The sequence below is a fragment of the Felis catus genome, chromosome F2, assembly GCF_018350175.1.
Source record: "Felis catus isolate Fca126 chromosome F2, F.catus_Fca126_mat1.0, whole genome shotgun sequence".
Lineage (NCBI taxonomy): Eukaryota > Metazoa > Chordata > Mammalia > Carnivora > Felidae > Felis > Felis catus.
This window is the reverse complement of record NC_058385.1, coordinates 31,836,999-31,856,822: the sequence shown is the minus strand read 5'-3', so window position 1 is coordinate 31,856,822 and position 19,824 is coordinate 31,836,999.

Sequence of the window (19,824 nt, the reverse complement as noted above, 5' to 3'; positions counted from 1 at the left end):
ACAGTGGTGAGAGTGGATATCCCTGTCGTGTTCCTGACCTTAGGGAGAAAGCTCTCAGTTTTTCCCCATTGATGATAATATTAGCTGTGAGTCTTTTGAAAATGGTCTTTCTGATCTTGAGGTATGTTCCTTCTATCTCTACTTTCTTGAGGATATTTGTCAACAAAGGATGCTGTATTTTGTCAAATACTTTTTCTGCATCTATTGAGAAGATCATATGATTCTTATCCTTTCTTTTATTAGTGTGATATATCATGTTGACTGATTTGCACATATTGAACCAGCCCTGCAGCCCAAGAATAAATTCCACTTGATTGTGGTGAATAATTCTTTTAATGTATCTTGGATTTGATTTGTTAGTATCTTGTGGAGGATTTTTGCATCAGGGTGATTGGTTTATAATTCTTTTTAGCAGGGTCTTTGGTTTTTAAATCAAGTAATGCTGGCCTAATAGAATGAGTTTGGAAGTTTTCCTTACATTTCTATTTTTTTGGAACAACTTCAAAAGAATAGGTATTCACTCTTCCTTAAATTCTTGGTAGAATTCCCCTGGGAAGCCATAACACCCTGCACTCTTGTTTGTTGAGAGATTTTTTATTACTGATTCTATTTCTTTAGTGGTTATAGGTCTGTTCAAATTTTCTATTTCTTCCTGTTTCAGTTTTGGTAGTTCGTATGTCTCTAGGAATTTGTCCATTTCTTCCAGATTGCCCAATTTATTGGCATATAATGCTCATAATATTCTGTTACTAATTGTTTGTATTTCTGCGTTGTGGTTAGGGATCTCTCCTCTTCCACTCATGATTTTATTTCTTTGGGTCCTTTCCCTTTTCTTTATGATAAATCTGGCCAGGGGTTTATCGATTTTGTTAATTCTTTCAAAGAACCAGCTCCCGGTTTTGTTGATCTGCTCTACTGTTTTTTTGATTTCTGTATCATTGATTTCTATTCTAATTTTTTCCCTTCTTCTGCTGTTTTGGGGCTTTATTTGTTGTTCCTTTAGGAATAAGGTTATCCTTTAGGCATAAGATTATGTTGTGTAGTTGAAGACCTTTCTTCCTTCTTTAGGAAGGCCTGGGTTGCTACGTACTTCCCTCTTATGGCCACTTTTGCTATAATCCAGAGGTCTGGGACTGGATTGGAATAAGAAATGTTGTTAAAATGTTGATTCTACCCAAAACAATCTACACATTCAGTGAAATTCTTATAAAAATAACACCATCATTCTTCACAGACCTATAACAAACAATTCTAAAATTTTTATGGAACCAAAAGAGACCCTGAATAGCCAAAGTAATGGTGAAAAAGAAAGTCAAAGCTGGAGGCATCACAGTTCCAGACTCCAAGCTGCATTACAAAGCTGTAATCATCAAGACAGTATGGTACTGGCACAAAAACAGACCAAAAGATCAATAGAACAGAATACAGAACACAGAACTATACCCACAAATGTATGGCCAACTAATATTTGACAAAGCAGGAAAGAATATCTAATGGGAAAAAGACAGTCTCTTCAGCAAATGGTATTGGGAAAACTGGACAGAGACATGCAGAAGAATGAACCTGGACCACTTCCTTATACATGCACAAAAATAAACTTAAAATGGATGAAAGACCTACATGTGAGACAGGAGACTATCACAATCCTAGAGGAAAACACAGGCAGCAGCCTCTATGACCTCGGCCACAGCAACTTTTTCCAAGACATGTCTCCTGAGACAGTAAAACAAAAGCAAACATGAACTATTGGGACTTCATGAAAATAAAAACCTTCTGCACAGAGAAGTAAACAATCAACAAAACCAAAGGCAACTAATGAATGGGAGAAGATATTTGCAAATGACATACAGATAAAAGGTTAGTATCCAAAATCTATAAAGAACTTATCAAACTCAACACACAAAAAACAAATAATCCAGTGAAGAAATGGGCAGAAGACCTGAATAGACACTTTTCCAAAGAAGACATCCATATGGCTAACAGACACATGAAAAGAGACTCAAGATAATTTATCAACAGAGAAATACAAATCAAAACCACAATGAAATACGACCTCACACCTGTAAAAATGGCTAAAATTAATAATTCAGGAAACAACAGATGTTGGCAAGGCTAAGAAAAGGGGAACGATTTTGCACTGTTGGTGGGAATGCAAACTGGTGCAACCAGTCTGGAAAACAGGATGGAGGTTCCACAAAAAGTAAAAATAGAACTATCCTACAACCTAGCAATCGCACTACTAGGTATATATCCAAAGGATAAAAAATGCTATTCATAGGGAAACATGCACCCCAATGTTTCTAGCAGCACCATCAACAGTAGCCAAATTATGGAAAGAACCCAAATGTCCACCGACTAATGAATGAATAAAGAGGAAGTGGTATATATAAGATACAATGGAATAGTACTCAGCCATCAAAAAGAATGAAATCTTGCCATTTGCAACAACATGGATGGAACTAGAATGTATAATGCTAAGTGAAATAAGTCAGTTAGCAAAAGACAAATATATGATTTAATTCATATGTGTAATTTAAGAAACAAAAACAGATGAACACAGGGGAAGGGAAGGAAAAATAAGATAAAAGTAGAGAGGAATGCAAACTATAGGAGACTCTTAAACAGAGAACAAGCTGAAGGCTGCAGGAGGGGTGCATGGGCTAAATAGTGGGAAGATGGGCTAAATGGCGATGTCAATGTCCTAATAAGATTTCTTGAAAACAGTGATAAAGTTCTAAAAGCAGCCAGAAGAAAATGAAATCTTTACATGCAAAGAAACAAACAAATATAAAAAGTAGTATATATGCCTTGTTAGATTTTATGGAAGCAGAAGACAATGGAAGAGAATCTTAAAAGTACTAATAAGAAGAAAACAAAAGCAAACACAAAATCAGTCAAGCTCCAATTCTATACCCAGAGAAGATATATTTTGCAAATGAAGACAAAAATTCTCAGGGTTAACTCCCTCTTCCAAATGCTACTTATTTCAAAGTTAGATTAGTGAAATATTGATTGAAGATATGTGTTTGGATTAACAACTAAAAAGAATGATATCAGGAATTTCGTGGCACGTAAGGCTCTCTATCCTGAGATTCACACCATTTTCTTTTCTCAGATCACTGGGGCTCATAAAGACGAGGACCTCGTTTAAACCTTTCCACAGGACAGATTGCCAGACAAAGTAAATGATAATATCAGGTAAAATTGAATTTCCAGACTAAAAAAATAGACATTTGTAGAATAATGCTCTCTCAAAAACTGTTCAAAAGAAAAAAAGAAAATCAACACAATAGAGAATATATATCAAGTGAACTAAAATTAGTAGAAAGAAAAGACCTAGAATTAGAAATAAATACACACAATGTAAGAAAACAGGAACAGATGCTAGCAATATCAAACAAGAATAAGAAGTTTTTTTTAAATCAAGATAAAACAATACAAGAAGTTATTTAAAATAAAGCATCACATGGCTAAGTGAAATAGTAGTATAATATCAAAACAGCAAATTAGTGAGGTAGATGATCAGATTAAGGAATTTTAAGAAGGAAGCACAAAGGGATGTAAAGGTATATATAAAACATGGAGGGTATAAAAAGGAAGTTTCAATTCCTTGGTCGAAGACTTCCTAGAAGAAAAAAATGAGTAGGGGTGATGGAGAAGGGATTTTTTTAAATAAATAAATAAATAAATAAATAGCCATATGATTTTAACCTTTGTTTAAAAAAATTCCATCACAGTTCAGTGAAAATATATACTTGGTATATGGGATTATGGTGGGAAATATTGACCTGAGAGGAATTTGTAATAGAGAAGTAGGTGAAAAGATACCAAGCATAGTTACTAGAAGTACCCAGTTAAAGTACAAATCCAGAAGAAGCTGTCCAGGTCACCCAAAACTGGTGACCAATGAGAAAAAGAAATTAAGGCAAGAGGGACAAAGAAGGAGAGAAAAAAAATCTTCAGAATTGGGATATGGATTATATTCTATTCCCAATATGGTAACTGTATCTAATGGTATAGGAGGGTATGACAAAGGAGAATTTATCTTTAACTCTACCAGGTGCAATGGACATGATCCACTCCTGTGTTCCTGCGAATAGAATAGAATTTTATAGCAATCTCTGTATAATAAAAAATATAGGAATTTAAATAAATAACAATGAGTGAACTCCACATTGGGAGAGTATATGAGAAGTAATTTAAGAGTAGTATGCAATATAGACAGCAAATGAGATCATGAAAGAAAAACATTTCTCTGAATAAAGTTTTAAAAAATGAACTTGGATTTGAAAGCTTCAGAGAAGAAAGCATAACATTTCTGTATCCCGATGAAGAACCCCTTCTTTCAGGCATTAGAGCCTTCCACTGCTTGTTACCCAATGTCGGAAAACTAGTATATATTTGTTTTCTATCTGTTTATAATGGTGGGATAATTCATCTAGTAGTTAACCAATTATGGAAGTCTCAATGAAAATTTGTAAGAGAAATGAGTGGAGAGGCATATTTTAAGAGGCAACTGATCAATTCTGACCTGTATTCATGAGTCTCTCATACCAGTAAAAGTTTGTCCTGATCTGATGTCACCCAACCCCCTCACCAGCAGTTTAGATCTAAGATATTTTACATATATCTAATTTCTGTGATAAAAAGATAGCAACTAAAGGTTATATCAAGCAATGCAGAACAAAAATGATTCTTTAGGGAAGGGAATTTCTTTGATATAGAGGAAATTAGTGTTTATCTCAAAACAATGGAAAAGAAATGCATAGCAAATTAAAATCGCCTTTTTCCAATCTACCTTTTCCTTCCTACCACCTTACCTTCCAGGTTGTACTCATTCACCCGACGCCATTTCAAGTAAATCTTCTTAGATATCCTCAAAGAGTTTTATTATCTCTTTATGCGATCCATGCCCACTCTTCTTCAACGTTTCTCTAGGACTGATTTTGGGGAGGGAGATGACAGCTTTTCCTAGTTCACCATTGTGGCAGGAAATTACCGTGTTTTTGTTTTTTTGGTTTTGTGGTTTGTTCGTTTGTTTGTTCTTGTTTTTGTTTTTTCGTAATTTCTTTTAATATTTTTTCTATAGCCCCTTTTAAAATTGGCCTGTTTATATTTCCCCAAAATTCATATGTTGAACTCGTAACCTCAAAGTGTGCTGATATTAGTAGGCGGAAGTCTTGGGGAAGTGATTAAGTCTTGAGGATACAGCCCTCATGAATGGGATTAGTGCTCTTACTAAAAAGGCCCCAGAGAGCTCTGTCCCCCTTTCAGCCATGTAGGGATCCAGTGAGAAGTCAGGAACCAGGAACAGATCCTCCACGAGAACATTAGGATGCTGACATCCTCATCTTGGATTTCCATTCTCCAGGACACTGATCAAAAAATGTTTGCTTATAAGCCACCCAGTTTGTAGTATTTTGTTATAGCAATTTGAATAGACAAAGACAATGCTCAACATTCTATTTTAACTCCATTCATCATCCATCTTTGTAGGTTTCTTTTAGCCTGCTACTGCAGTTTAACTTTATTTTCACAATGGTTTGCAACCAAGAAGTGGTTGGCTAAGCTTTCAATAAAAAGGACTTTTATGCAGAGCATGACTTTCCCAAAAGATACATGGTGAGGTCTGAGTCTATCAGGAGATTTACTATAGATGTACTAGCATATGAATATTAAGAAGTTAATTTACATTGGGGCACCTGGGTGACTCAGCCGGTTGAGTGTCTAACTTCAGCTCAAGTCATGATCTCATGGTTGGTGAGTTCAAGCCCCACATCGGGCTTGCTGCTGTCAGCCTATCAGTGCAGAGCCTGCTTCAGATCTTCTGTCCCCCTCTCTCTGCCCCTCCCCTGCTTGTGCTGTCTCAAAAATAAATATTTAAAAAACAAAGAAGATAATTTACCTTTAAGCATAAGTAGTATTTTAAGGCACTTTTGAGGGAGAATGACTGATTAAGTTGACATTTTAGACAGATGTCTCTGGATTGTATGAAAAATGATTTGAGAGGAGCTGAATTAAAGAAAAGAGATCAGGAGGCACCTGGGTGACTCAGTTATGCGTCTGACTTTGGCTCAGGTAATGACCTCACAGTCCATGAGTTCAAGCCCTGCATCGGGATCTGTGTTGACAGCCCAGAGCCTGCAGCCTGTTTCAGATTCTGTGTCTCCCTCTCTCTCGGCCCCTCTCCCACTCGTGCTCTGTCTCTCTCTCTCTCAAAAATAAATAAACATTTTAAAAACTTTTTTAAAAAGTACTTCATTAAAAAAAGAAAAGAGATCAGTTAAGTTGAGTGGTCGCATGTAGTTAAAGTAAAAAGATATGGAAGGATGGATTTAATTTCTGAAAAATGATTGATTAATTCATCAGAATTTGTCAGTGATCAAATGTGAAAAATAAGGTAGAGAGAAAAACAAAAATAACCTTTGTGTTTTTAATTTGGATATGAGGATGCATAAGGGAGGTATCATTTGAAATAGAAAATACAGTACTTTTTATTTGTTGAGTTTAAACATCTGTGGAATATACAGGTGGAATCTTAGCCTTGTGGTTGCAGGTGGAAATTCAGATAATTTTGAGTTCAGTTATGACTCCCAAAGGATGTATATTAATGATCTTGCTATCTTATCAGGTTATTATTACCTAATCCTACTCTCTTAAATTCAGTATCCATTTTTTAAATGTTAAAATAGATAAGAGGAGATTAATGTTATACTTTTGTAGTAACTACAACCAAATAAGAATGTTTTGTATTTCTGTAATGAAACACCATTGTTTATGGTCCAAGATGAAACTAACTTAAATTTAATTATCTTTCATAGTAAGCATGAGAGCAGGAAGATATTACTTTTCAGATAGCTAGTGTAGAAAATTATTTTTATTTATATGAAGAAATATTCTATTCTTCTGAACATAAAGGGACAGCCATTTTGAAAACCTTGTAACACAGGTCACCAAACAACCTTATTCAGCCAAGACTTCCAATGTTCTCATCTATGGATCTTTTTCATGTGGTCCTGAGGATGAAAAAAAAATTATTACAAATTGGTTAGGCTTTGATTCTGCTTCCTAACATATAAAATGGCCCCAGAAGCCAATGGGAAAAAATTTTAAACCTATATAATCACATATAGAGAATTGAAAGACAGTATACCATGAAAACAATAGTGTTTACTCCATAACATAAGTATGGTTTCAAACGCGAACTGTGTTATTGAAAGGTAAGTAAACCACAGCTCGCTCTTTCTGCATGAGAAAATCTGATGGAAAATAACATAGCTGAAAAGGGATAGTGCTCTATTAGAAACATTTTCAAGATTCCTGTCTCTTTAACTTCAGTCCGTCCTGACACAGCATACCCTTCAGAATAGACCCTATTATGACTTTTCTGACATTGTGACATTACATCTTGCTTCCAGCTGTTTTGAATATTCCAAAAGAATATTTTTAGAGATAAGATACAAGTAATAGTTCCAGAAACTCTCTCCACATGTAGGCAGCATAGATTATAGCTGAAGAAAGGTGGGCCAATCATAGTTTAGCTGTATCATTATCTAGGCCTCAGGGATAGCTACAAACCTGAGAATCTCATTGACAATTTAGTTACAGAGGACTTTGTTATGAGTTTAAATTGGCCAGGATAATGTACATGACAAGTCTTTTTAGCTAAATGTTTAAGCTCCTTTAATCACAGAGTATGAGGAATAATTCCAGTATGTTTAGAAACTCAGAAAAAAGCCTGGAAGAACTACCGCATTTTGCAATGTATTCTGAGGGCAAAAGCTACATGACCAGATTAATGAAAGCAGACAAGCAATATTCCTATATATTCAGAGTCAAAAAAAGGTTTTATTTCCTTCTCCCTGCCACTGAAGTAGCTTGCCAATGAAAGAATAAAAAAATAAATTAATTAATTATTTTTAATCTTACATATGAAATTATTTGAAACTACAGTGAATACATTTAAACTGCTTATCATCCACTGCTATTCCTTTAAACTCCCCTAAACTCTGCAAAAATTCATCTAGACATTAATTCAAGAAAAATTTAAACAATTTTGGAATATCAAGGTATATTAAGAATAGAGTTATTAGAACAGGAGATAAAAACTCTACTTGTATTTTATATCTTATTTTCTTAGGATAGGAAATGCAGCAGGCAGAAAACATTAATGGGGAAAAATGGAATTATTGCTAGAAGGCTTTGTTTTAAGGGCCAAGTCCATAATTTACTAGCTGCTTGCATTCAACAACACAATTTCTAAAAATCATAACTTGATTTTTATCAGAGTATTGCTGTGAAAACCAGGCAAGATTCTGAAAGTTCTTTTCGATAACAACAAAATATAGAAATTTAATTACTATTAACAAGTATTTTTCCAAGTGCCAAAGGAACATTAAATTTCCATTATACCTTATTTCCTAAATTTCCTATTCATACCTAAATTTCCATTCCACCTTATAATGTTGGGGTTTTTTTTGCCTTTCTTCTATTATTCAAATACAATGTGTTTTACTGCTTACAAAAAATTAATATTAATTTGTAAAACATTACTGCTTATTTAAAAACTTGGGAGGATTTTGTTACCACTATCATATTTGGAAGCATTTTATTTCCTTTTTATTCCTTTCTTTCTATGATATAAACCTTTCATTAGTTGGCTAGGTATTACTTTTATGAAATTCTATTAACACTGCTGGCATAATTTCTAGGCAAGAGATACTTATAAAGAGTTATCCTTGTGTTATTCTTCTGCAATGCTTGCCCCCACCAAGTAATGCAATAGTTTAATGCAGTGCAATAATGGCAAATTTCAAGTGTTTTTATTCTAGTTCTTGTGAAAATAAGTGCAGCGTATGTCGAAAATATCCCCTGGAGATTGTCTTGGAAAACTTTTATTTTTTCTGTTTTGTTTTTATCATGTCCTTATAGGAAATGGCAGTAATAATCATAACAATAGCAGGCAATATTTATTGAACATATACTATGTGTTCATACTCTTCTAAAGGCTTTGTATACATTGCTCATTAATACAAAAGATTACATGATACAGAACCAAAAACTGAGGTTTAGAAAATTTAAATTACTCAGGGATATAATCACTTAAGAGAGAGGATTTTATCTAAGGTCCGTCTGATTCCAGAATCCTTGTGCTGGTAATGACAGACTGGCACGCATAGGAGACACATATCTTTAATGGAATTGAAATGTGATTGGTGGAAGTTCATGAACACATAGATCAAACTACAAGGGTAGTAATGCTTTATCTATCAAATTGAGAAAGGCCAGGAATTAAAAAAATGTGTTATATCAAATTTACCTTGAGTATGATATTTCAGTATCTTTCAGCATATTCTATTTTAGTACTGTCCCTCTCATCTTTTTCTATCTTTAGAATTTAGTATGGTCCTTGCCACGATGAGTAGTCAGTAACTGTTGTCAAATCAGAACTTGATGTGCTGGTTGCTCTCATTTCTCCTGTGAGAAAAATACAAAATGTGCTGAGGTGGATAGAAGGACAACACTAAATTGAATACCTACTAAATTGCAAGCACATGTTACACATCATTGCATCTGGTTTGCATCACAGGCAGTGAGGTGGTTATTTTGAAACTTCATGTTATATGATGAGTCATTTGCTTAAGCGAGCACGTTTGGCTATTGAAGGAATCAGGATCTGGATCCAGGTCTGTTTAATTACAAATCTAATAGTTGTCCAAGTAGTCTACACAAACTTGTAGGAGTTAAAGTGTTTCTTTGCCTCACTGGCCTGTTTTTGTCTCTATGCCGTAGCTGATGGGAAGTTCACAACCCTTTATTCTTCTTTCAGGTGATGGACATTTTGAGGATAGATGGGAGGGTAGTATCCTTGATGCATGCACAGTGATCTCTCCCTACAGTGTACATATTTCTTACTGTTGCTAACATGGAAGACTTTCATTTGTAGATGTAGCCAAGTCAGCTTTCCAACTTGAAGGTCAGAAAATCAGACTTGTCTTTTAGAAATGGGTCTGCCTGCCTCCCTCAGCTTTGCTTTGCTGATAAGGCATGATTAACTTTCACAGAATCACCTACAATGATTTTTTTTTACCCATTTCAGTAAAAATAAGTCAAATAATAAGGGGTTTTGGCTATATTTTCTGAGAGGATTTCCACAACTATTCTACTCATGCCTAGCAATAACTCCCCACCCCTTTTTCTTTCTTTTGGCTCAGGAGTCACATTTCAGTGAAATATTCAGAATATCTAATTAGAAAAGCAAACTGCTTTCATAGATGTGAAAAATCTATGACATATTTTCTCTTGGGATATAAAATTTAAATTACTGTGCTGAGGTATGTGATTCTTGCTCTTTTATAATAAGCAGGTTATGTGCTAAAAAGAAAAGAGCAAAAATCCCTGAAGATTGACCTTGGTTTGGAAAGTTTGTTTTTTTTTTTTTAACATACAAAGTATCATGCTATACCATGTAATTTTATGGAAATTTGATACCAGGCCTTATTTAATTTATACACTATGTTATGATAACTCTAGGCTTTCTAGTCTGATTTATGCTGGAGGAACTGTGGGAAAAAAGGACATTATTTTGTGGTCATGCTCAGTAATTGCTACATGCTGTAAAGATTGCGCTATGGTAAATCGAAATAATTACAAAGTTATCTATACAATATGACATGCTTTTTATTCTCCTGGGATGGTGCACCAGACCAGAAATTCTAAAATTTCACTTAAGCTGATAATATCCCTCCAATTGATTGTGAAATATATTATCACCAGACAAGAGAGAACACCAAAAGTGCAGTGAAAGAACTATGTCCTAGATTTGTGAAGCGTATGATGGATGAGAAAAGACTCACCTTGCCTGACCCAGGAAAGTGCGATAGCTATTAGGATATATGGGAACTTGTCATTCTGTATCTTATATTAACTAATATGTAATATATGTGTCTCTGGAGAAATTTCACACAAGAACAGTAAAATTATGAGACACTGTCAAATCTAGCAGAGCAAAGGTTGTAAAAAATGATTGTTCTAAAGATTTTTTCTTTTTTTCTTTTTATCATTTTTTACTGATATTTCTTTCACGTGTTTGCCATTACTTACACCTGCATTACTGATTACTTAATTGATGAACACATTGCTTTTCCAAGTGTTTATTGATATTTCATAGGTCAAAATAGGATACACAGATTTGCCCATTCTTGAAGACAATATATGGTATAAATCTATATGTATATATATGTGTTTATATATATATGTATATGTGTGTGTGTATATATATAAATATATATATTTTAGAGAGAGCATGAATGGGGGAAAGAAGCAGAAGGGGAGAGAGAGTGAGAATGAATGGGGGAGAGAGGCAGAAGGAGAGAGAGAGAGAGAGAGAGAGAGAGAGAGAGAGAGAGAGAGAGAGAATCCTAAGCCAGTTCCATGCACAGCATGGGGCTTATTGCAGGGATCGATCCCATGACCCTAGGATCATGAACTGAGCTGAAATCTAGTGTTGGGCACTCAACCAACTGAGCCACCTAGGCACCCCAACATCTATATTTAAATAAATATTTACCTGGAATCAAGCTAAATCCAATAGTAAAATAAGTATTTAGGTACACACACACACACACACACACACACACACACGCACACACACACATCCAATGAAAAATTATTTATGAGGTCCATATCATTCCTTTCCTCCAATGCCCATTTATGGGCATGAGATTTATAATCATTACCAAGGTTTACAATGCCTGTCTCCAATCACACCTTCTTCCTCTCTTCTCCATTTCTATGGTTCATCCAATCATGTTTTTTCTAATGGGTGAACATGCCAATATATTTCCTTCCATAATATCTTGGGTCTTGCTGTTCTCTCTGCTTGGAAAACCCCACTCCAAAATTTTATATGGTGTGTCCTTCCTGTCATTCAATTGTCAGTTCATCTACTACTTGCTAAGATACACCCAACTTAAGTTTGCCTCCCATCATCCCATGACATAATTTTTTAAAAAAGAATTACCGTTATGTATTATTTATAGTACTTATCACTATCCTAAATCCTCACCTTTGTTTTAGTTGTAGATACACTATTAGACTTGAGTCTAACACAACACAAAGCATTAAATACTTATATCAGTCGCTTTATGTCAGTAATCATTGATGGACACTAAAATGTGTAAGTAAAATTTTGATGAGATACAGGAGAATTATGGAGACTCAATCTGTCCCCTCACAAATTAATTATTGATCTCAAAGAGATAAAATGTCACATCACCAGTAATAGAATAGACTGGAATTATGATCCTCCTGATATGATGCACTGAGAAGGATCAAACACCATTTTGATGTTGCTTCAGCCAGAAATGTATAACCTAAATCTAATAATGAAGAAACTCCAGATATACCCAAATTAAGGGACATTCCACAAAATTGGGTTCTGTAAAGTCTTGAAATACAAAGAAGACTGAAGAACTGTTGCCAATTAAAATAGATTTAATTGAAAGATAACAGTTTTCTAAAGAAAATACGGATACTGAATATTAATCAGTTTTGCCGTTGGTTGGCTACCCTGTAGACCAGGACTAGTAGTCTAATATGAGAAAGCGAAATAATTGAAGAATTGCTGGCAATTAATGGATCTGACAATTATTTACTGGGCGCATTTGCTTATCTCATTGACTTCAATTTAACATCATCAAAATGTAATTAAGTTCCAAATAGAATGTATGTTGAAAATTGTGGGAGACCACGTGTTTTCGTGCATGAGGAGGTAATTCTTCTCTCATGGAACTTAGAATATACTTCTTTTATTTAGCTATCTCATCAATTATTACAATCTTATAATCGTAATAAATTGTATGCTGTTTTTCTCTTTGGAAACATGGAAGACTAATTAGTTTCAAATTCTATGGTGTGTGATATTTGGAATCTAGAGTTTCATTCTAAAGAAGATGGTAGTATAGTGGGAACGATAAGTAAGAAGATTATTAACCATTAAATAGAAAGCCCACTGAAGTCGATGTCACTGCCAGCATCTTCTTCTGCAAACATTTTCAGGTCCTATAGGCCTGTTTCATTTTTTCTCATCATTTCTGATACTAACTGACAAATCTCTTATTGGATTTTTAAGATTAATGGATCAATCATTATGTGAATTATGTACATAAAGAACATATACATTGCTCTCACATTTTGTCTCATTTCAACCCAGATAGATAGTTCAGAGTGAGAGACAAAACTACAACTTGATCAAGTGCTTACTGTACAAGATTTCAAAGACCTGAGCTGAAAGACTTTTCTGAAAGCAGAGGCTTGGTTCTGTAAGACTAGTGATCATAAAGCAAAAGAAAGGGCAAGAAGCGAGGTCAGAAATGGAACAGGGTGAAAAAAGATGCTGAAGTACCTTCGTTGAACCCTTTTTGCATCTGGACCTAGAAAAAGTGCCTTAAGCTCACCGAAGCCAACCATCATGCAGAGATTGAGAAGTGGTCTGGAAAGCGTCTGAGAAAGAGTGTTGGGTGGTTTAAGAGGTAGCAAAGCAAATGGAGGCAAGTCTGTAGCAGTGAAAGGACGGGTCACTTTTGGTCTCAGAGCTACTAAAGAATCCTTAGGATGAAGAGGTGCTGACTCCAGATTAGTTAACATCTATAATGAGGACAATTAATCAGACACTAATAGGCATTACATTGACATGGATCAGTTCCCACAAATGTAGAGCAACAACCAACTTCATAAATCAGAATGGAAAATATCTACATGAGCTGCCAAAGAGACTTAAAAAAAAACATCATGTTTCTCTATAACTTCTTATTATGACAAAAATGTATGCTAATATTTCTATTACAACATATTTAAATTTAATTTTTATTTAAAATTTGTTGTGTTTCGATGAACAGACTGTTAACTCCCACTAGGCAGAGAGGGAGGCTTCTGCCTCTTTTAGAATCTTTCACAGTGTTTTAAATTTGTTATATAGCCTTCTAACTCTCCTCCTTATTCCACTCTTTCCTCCTTTAACCTGTTCTCCATATGGCCCAGTAGAATAATTCTTCTAACACATGAACGTTTCATTCCGCTCTCTCTAATTTCTGATTTCAGGTGTAATGATCTACACTTCCTATTTTGACCTGGAGGTAGGGCAACCATATAATTTATCATTCAGACCCAGGGCACTTTTGAGAGAGAACAAAGAAGCCATTGAAAATTGTGAAGGCATAACATAATTAATGGGTATCTTAGGGAAATTGAATGTGTGTCCTTTCCAACCTCATCTGCTGACAACCTCTGTCATTCTGGTGTCACTTACCTAGTAGCTGCCATGTTGTGGGCATGCCATTGATAAACAGCTGTTAAATATACGAGTGAATAAGTAAATATATTTTAAGTCTGTGCTGAAAGACTATGGATTCCAATTTTCCAAAAACATCACTTAAGTTATTTTAAGCTTGTCTTTAGAGTCTTTTAAATTTATTTTTATACTTTCCCTCCAGACCTATATTTATCTATGTGCACATTAGTTTCTTTGTTTCCAAGTTTTTATTTATTATGTATTTATTTAAATCCCGCCCCCAAGTTTTTATTGAAATTCTAGTCAGTTAACATCAGTGTAATATTGGTTTCCGGAGTAGAATTCAGTGATTTATCAATTACATATAACACCCAGTGCTCCTCACAAGTGCCCTCCTAGTTTCCAAGGCTGCCGAGTGCCACAAGCTGAGGGTCTTACACAACAGAAATGAATTATCTTACATTTCGGAAGGACAGAAAGAAGTCAGAGATCAAGGTGTCCGCAGAATTTGTTGCTTGGGAAAACTCTGAGGAAGAATCTCTCCCATGCTTCTCCCTAGCTTCTGGTGATTTGCTGGTCATCTTCGGCACTCCTTGGCTTGAAGCTGCGTCACCCAATTTTACCTTCCTCCTCATATGGCCTATCCCTATATAATTATCTGTCTCAGTGTCTAAATTTTCCCTTTTTATAAGAGCATAGTTATATTGTAGACAAACAAGCAAACAAACAAACACACAAAGAAACATGGTCATATTGGTTTAAGGCTTGCTCTAATGACCTTAACCCATAACTTGATGACCTGCCAATTCCTTATTTTCATATAGGGCATTACTCACAAGGCCTGAGGTTAGGACTTCAACATCTTTGTGGGGACATAATTCAACCCATAACGTTATGCATATAACTAGAGTATTTTTTATTTTAAAAATAGTTAATCTTGATAAGAAGAACCCTTGGAGTCAGGGAAAAGTTTATTATGTGCTATTTTACACCGGAAACCTTTGTTTGCAAGCCTCAGATAGCAAAGTAAGACTACATTTATTTTAAATAAATATGTTTTCATATGTGTATGCGTGCTTTGAGTGTATGTATTTTGATTTAGGGGATCCAAGTAGTAAAATTAGCTTCAGGTAGAGCTCAATCCAGAAACCGTTAATCTGTAGCAGTCGACAAGGAGGTGAAACACAGCTCCTTCCTTATTTAAGGCTGACTGAAAGGGGTACCTGGGAGGCTCAGTCAGTGACCTACTTTGGCTCAGGCCATGATCTCCTGGTTCATGAGTTCAAACCCTGCATCAGGCTCTCTGCTGTCAGCACAGAGCTCACTTTGGATCCTCTGTCTCCTTCTCTCTCTGCCCCTCCTGTGTGTATACTTTCTCAAAAATAAACTTAAAAAAATAAGGCCAACTGAGAATATACTGTAGTCCTAAGGCTATTGAGACAGCTATAGCTTACCTCTTTATTAGGAGATTTTCTGTATGTTCTCTTTTGCACCAGAATTTGTGTATTTGTATACATGGGTACCCTTTAGTTTCATTAAGATACTTGAAGAATTATCTTTAATTATGGAAAAAGGATTACCACCAAATTCTGAAATAAGACCTTAATAGGTTTTGAAGGGGAAACTTGGAAAATAAGGCAATACACCTGCCTTTGCTTGCATATTTCCTTGTAAGCTGGTCAAAGGAAGACATTGTTTTTATGTGTGTCCTCTGCATGTATTTTCATGTGATTGTGCCAGGGGTCAGGGAGTGGAAGTGGGATTTGATGGTGCACTGTGGATTACTGGGGTATGAGAGAGTACAGAAGAAGGACATAAGTAAGATAATAAGAAAAGAGAAACAAAATACAGATAGGGGGTGCTTACACCAAACCTCACTGGATTGATTCCATTTACGACCGTTTCCCTGAGGTGTACGTTCTAGGCTGTGTTATATATGCCCCATGGAGTCACATCATGCATGCCATCTCTGATTTGAAAGAGTTATAAAGGGGAAGCAAATTAGTTGAGGGTAAGGAGACCTTTTTTTTCTCTCTCTCTCTCCCTCTGTCTCTCTGCCTCTGCCTCTGTCTCTCTCTGTTTTTCTCCCCTAGCTGCCTCGCCCTCATTACAACTGGGCAGTACCTTACAAAGAGTAGTGGCTGGTAATTGCTTATAAAATTACATTTATTAATTAGTGTAAGCTTTCTTTTTTTTAAGTTTATTTATTTATATTGAGAGAGAGAAAGAGAGAGAGAGAGAGAGAGAGAGAGAGAGAGAGAGAGAATCCCAAGCAGGCTCTGTGCTGTCAGTGCAGAGCCGGACGCAAGGGCTTGATCTCAGGATCTCAGGAAACTTGAGATCATGACCTGAGCTGATATCAAGAGCTGGAAGCTCAACCAACTGAGGTACCAAGGCTCCCCAGTGTGGTCTTTCTTAAGGAGGAATTTAAATCTCATAAACTCCTTAAAATTAAAATTTTGTGTCACAATATTTAGTTGTTTCCTTAAAAATTACTTACTAACAACTTAATTAAAGGCCACACACACACACACACACACACACACAGACTCCCAAGCATTGGTGTGCTGGAAGCAACTTGTACTGTTATTAGAGCCAGAGCTATTTGTCGAATTGTCAGATATTTGTGGGACAGTTGTTAAACACAGCTATTATAAAATTTACATGAAATAGGTTATACTTAAAACAGTGATGATAAATACTCAAAACCCATCACTTTATAATTATTTGCCATATACTGCTCAAAAAGACTGCAGATTCCTTAGTAAACATCACAGGTAGTAACTTCAAGAGCTCTGATAATACGTTGAAATTCTCACCTGTGATGTTCACTAAGGAAGTTCCAGAATGCTCCACAGGAAGTATCGTGATGCTGAGCTGGATGACTTGAGGGTAGGCATGGAAGGAATGATGTGTTTGTTTTTCTTTATTGTTTGTTTTATGTCTACAAAAAAAATTAGAAGAAAGCACAGAGAGTTCTCATACACCCAGGCACACAGATTTGCCTATTAGGACAATTTTACATTAATATGCTACATTTGTTATCATTAATAAGGCAACATAGATATGTTATTATTAACCAAACTCCATAGTGCATTTATACCTCTTTAATTTTTACCCACTGTTCTTGTTCTATTTCAGGATCCCACTTAGGATACCACATTATGTTTAGTAGTCATGTCTCCTTCTCCTTAAGACTCTCTTTCCTATGACATTTTCTCAGACTTTATTCTTTATGACCTTGACAGCTCTGTGGAGTACTGGTCAGTTATTTTGCATAGGATGTTGCCCTACTGGAATTTTTCAAGTGCATTTGTTAAGATATGGCTGGGGTTATGAGTTGGGAGAATGCCAGAGTAAATTATCACTTTCAACACATCATATCAAGGTTATATATTATCAACATAATTTATGATTTGATCACCTCAGTGTCAGTTTTGCCACTGTAAAGTTACTCCTTTTTATCCCTTGGAATAGTGCTATTCCTTGAAAGGAAGTTGCTATGTACTGCACTGATCTAAGAAGTGGGAGCCATGTTCCTCCTTGTTTAACACAGATTTTCTACATTAATTTTTGGAATTTTTCTGGATGGCAGAATTGTCTTTTATGCATATTTATTTATTTATTTTATTATTTGTATCAATATGAATTCATTGATATTTGCATATTTTATCCTTGATATAATAATAATACAGTATTGTTTCTTTTATATTGTTGCTCAAATTGTTGTAGCTTTGGCCATTGGAAGATCTTTCAGATGGCTCCTGTGTGCCTTTGACATATCCTGATCAAAGTGTGTGTGTGTGTGTGTGTGTGTGTGTGTGTGTGTGTGTGCATGTGCACGTGCTTACATTGAGCCCTCCTTAGTTTCTGACACCACATGATACTCTAGGCTTATCTTGTATGTTGTTTGTTCCAACACTAGAATTAGCCATTTCTCCAAAAAGACCAGTTCCTTTTATTGGAGAATGGTATTAGACACCAATAAATTCATGTTAGATGTGCTTAGCTATTAAGCCACTGTTTCTTTTAAGATCTCTCAATGGACAGAGAAAAATATAACTGTATTTATACTAACCTGTGTATATACAGCTATCTACGTCTCTAATCACCTGTGTCTATTTTAAGCTAAAAATGAGTTCACACTAATGTTTACAACTCTAACCAATTACTACCTGGATCATTTTAGCCTCATTCACTTGCTGAAATGAGTTGTTTTATAGTTTAGATACAAACAAATTTTGATTTTGATTTCTAAATGAGGTTTAAAGTACCTAACTATGGTGTAAAGGGTTCAGTTGTTGGATGTGACTGAAGCAGTTTAAAGGAAAAGACAGACAGCCTCAATATCACAAATACATATTTTTTTCTTTAAAAGTCCATAAAAGAGGCCAAAAGTTACTTGGCGGATCACATTGAGTACCTAAAATTATATGCTAATAACCAGAATCCCAGAATCTTAAATATAAGAGAATCCAGACTGGAACACCATCTCCACTACTCAAATAAACATTATTTTTTTATTTTACCATTTAGGAAACTGGTATCATACCACACAGAAAACCTGTAAATAATAGATACTAGTGTATAAATTATTCTGTGTGTATAAATATATATATATATATATATATATATATATATATATATATATATAATATGTGTATGTATTTGTGTATGTTCAGGCAATTGTGTGTGTGTCATTCAGAGAATGTGCCTTATTTCAATAATTCTTAACAAATCTTTTATCATTTTTATAAATATTATAGTTACTAATTATCAAGCCTCCCCAGTTATAATAATATAGGAATACACAGTTTTATCTATTACAGTATTTTGATTATCAGAATAAAAAAGGTCAAGTAAGGCCCCTAGAGAACCGTAGATTAGAGAGGATTATTTCTGCCCATATGTGCTACATACTTAATGAGCAGGATTTACTATGGGGAAGTAAAATATTTGGACTTGAAATTAAGAATTTAATTGCATTAACACTTTAGTTCCTCTGGGCTATGGAGATTATTCTAATATGTAAACTATCAGCTACATCTGCAGAACAAGCTTTCCCCCTGTATGGTTCAGGGTATTAGGGGATCATAGACTTGGCTTGTCTAAACAAGAGCAAACAAGGAAAAATTAGCAGCCTTGTTTATTTTTATCTAGGCATTCACTGAAATAAGAAAATTGTGTATAAAAAGGCACTAAGTAGTAAAATGCTAAGTGATAGTAAGCAGCTTATATTTGTAAAGGGAAGGGAACCTATTAATTTTTCACAAAATAATGCATATAATTAAATATAAAGGTGGTTGTCCTGATTACAAAATAAATAATATATTTAATTAAACATTTTAACTGAATTTTGTCTAAATTATTTGGATTTCTGAAAAACCAAGCTAAAATGGAAAATTATGCTACTCTCATAAAATCTCATCTTCCTTATTATCATATAAAAGTTGCGTGCAGAGTAAAGATTATATTACTAGATTATTGAATCACTGACTCTTTTAAATTCTTACACCTACTTCATATACACACAC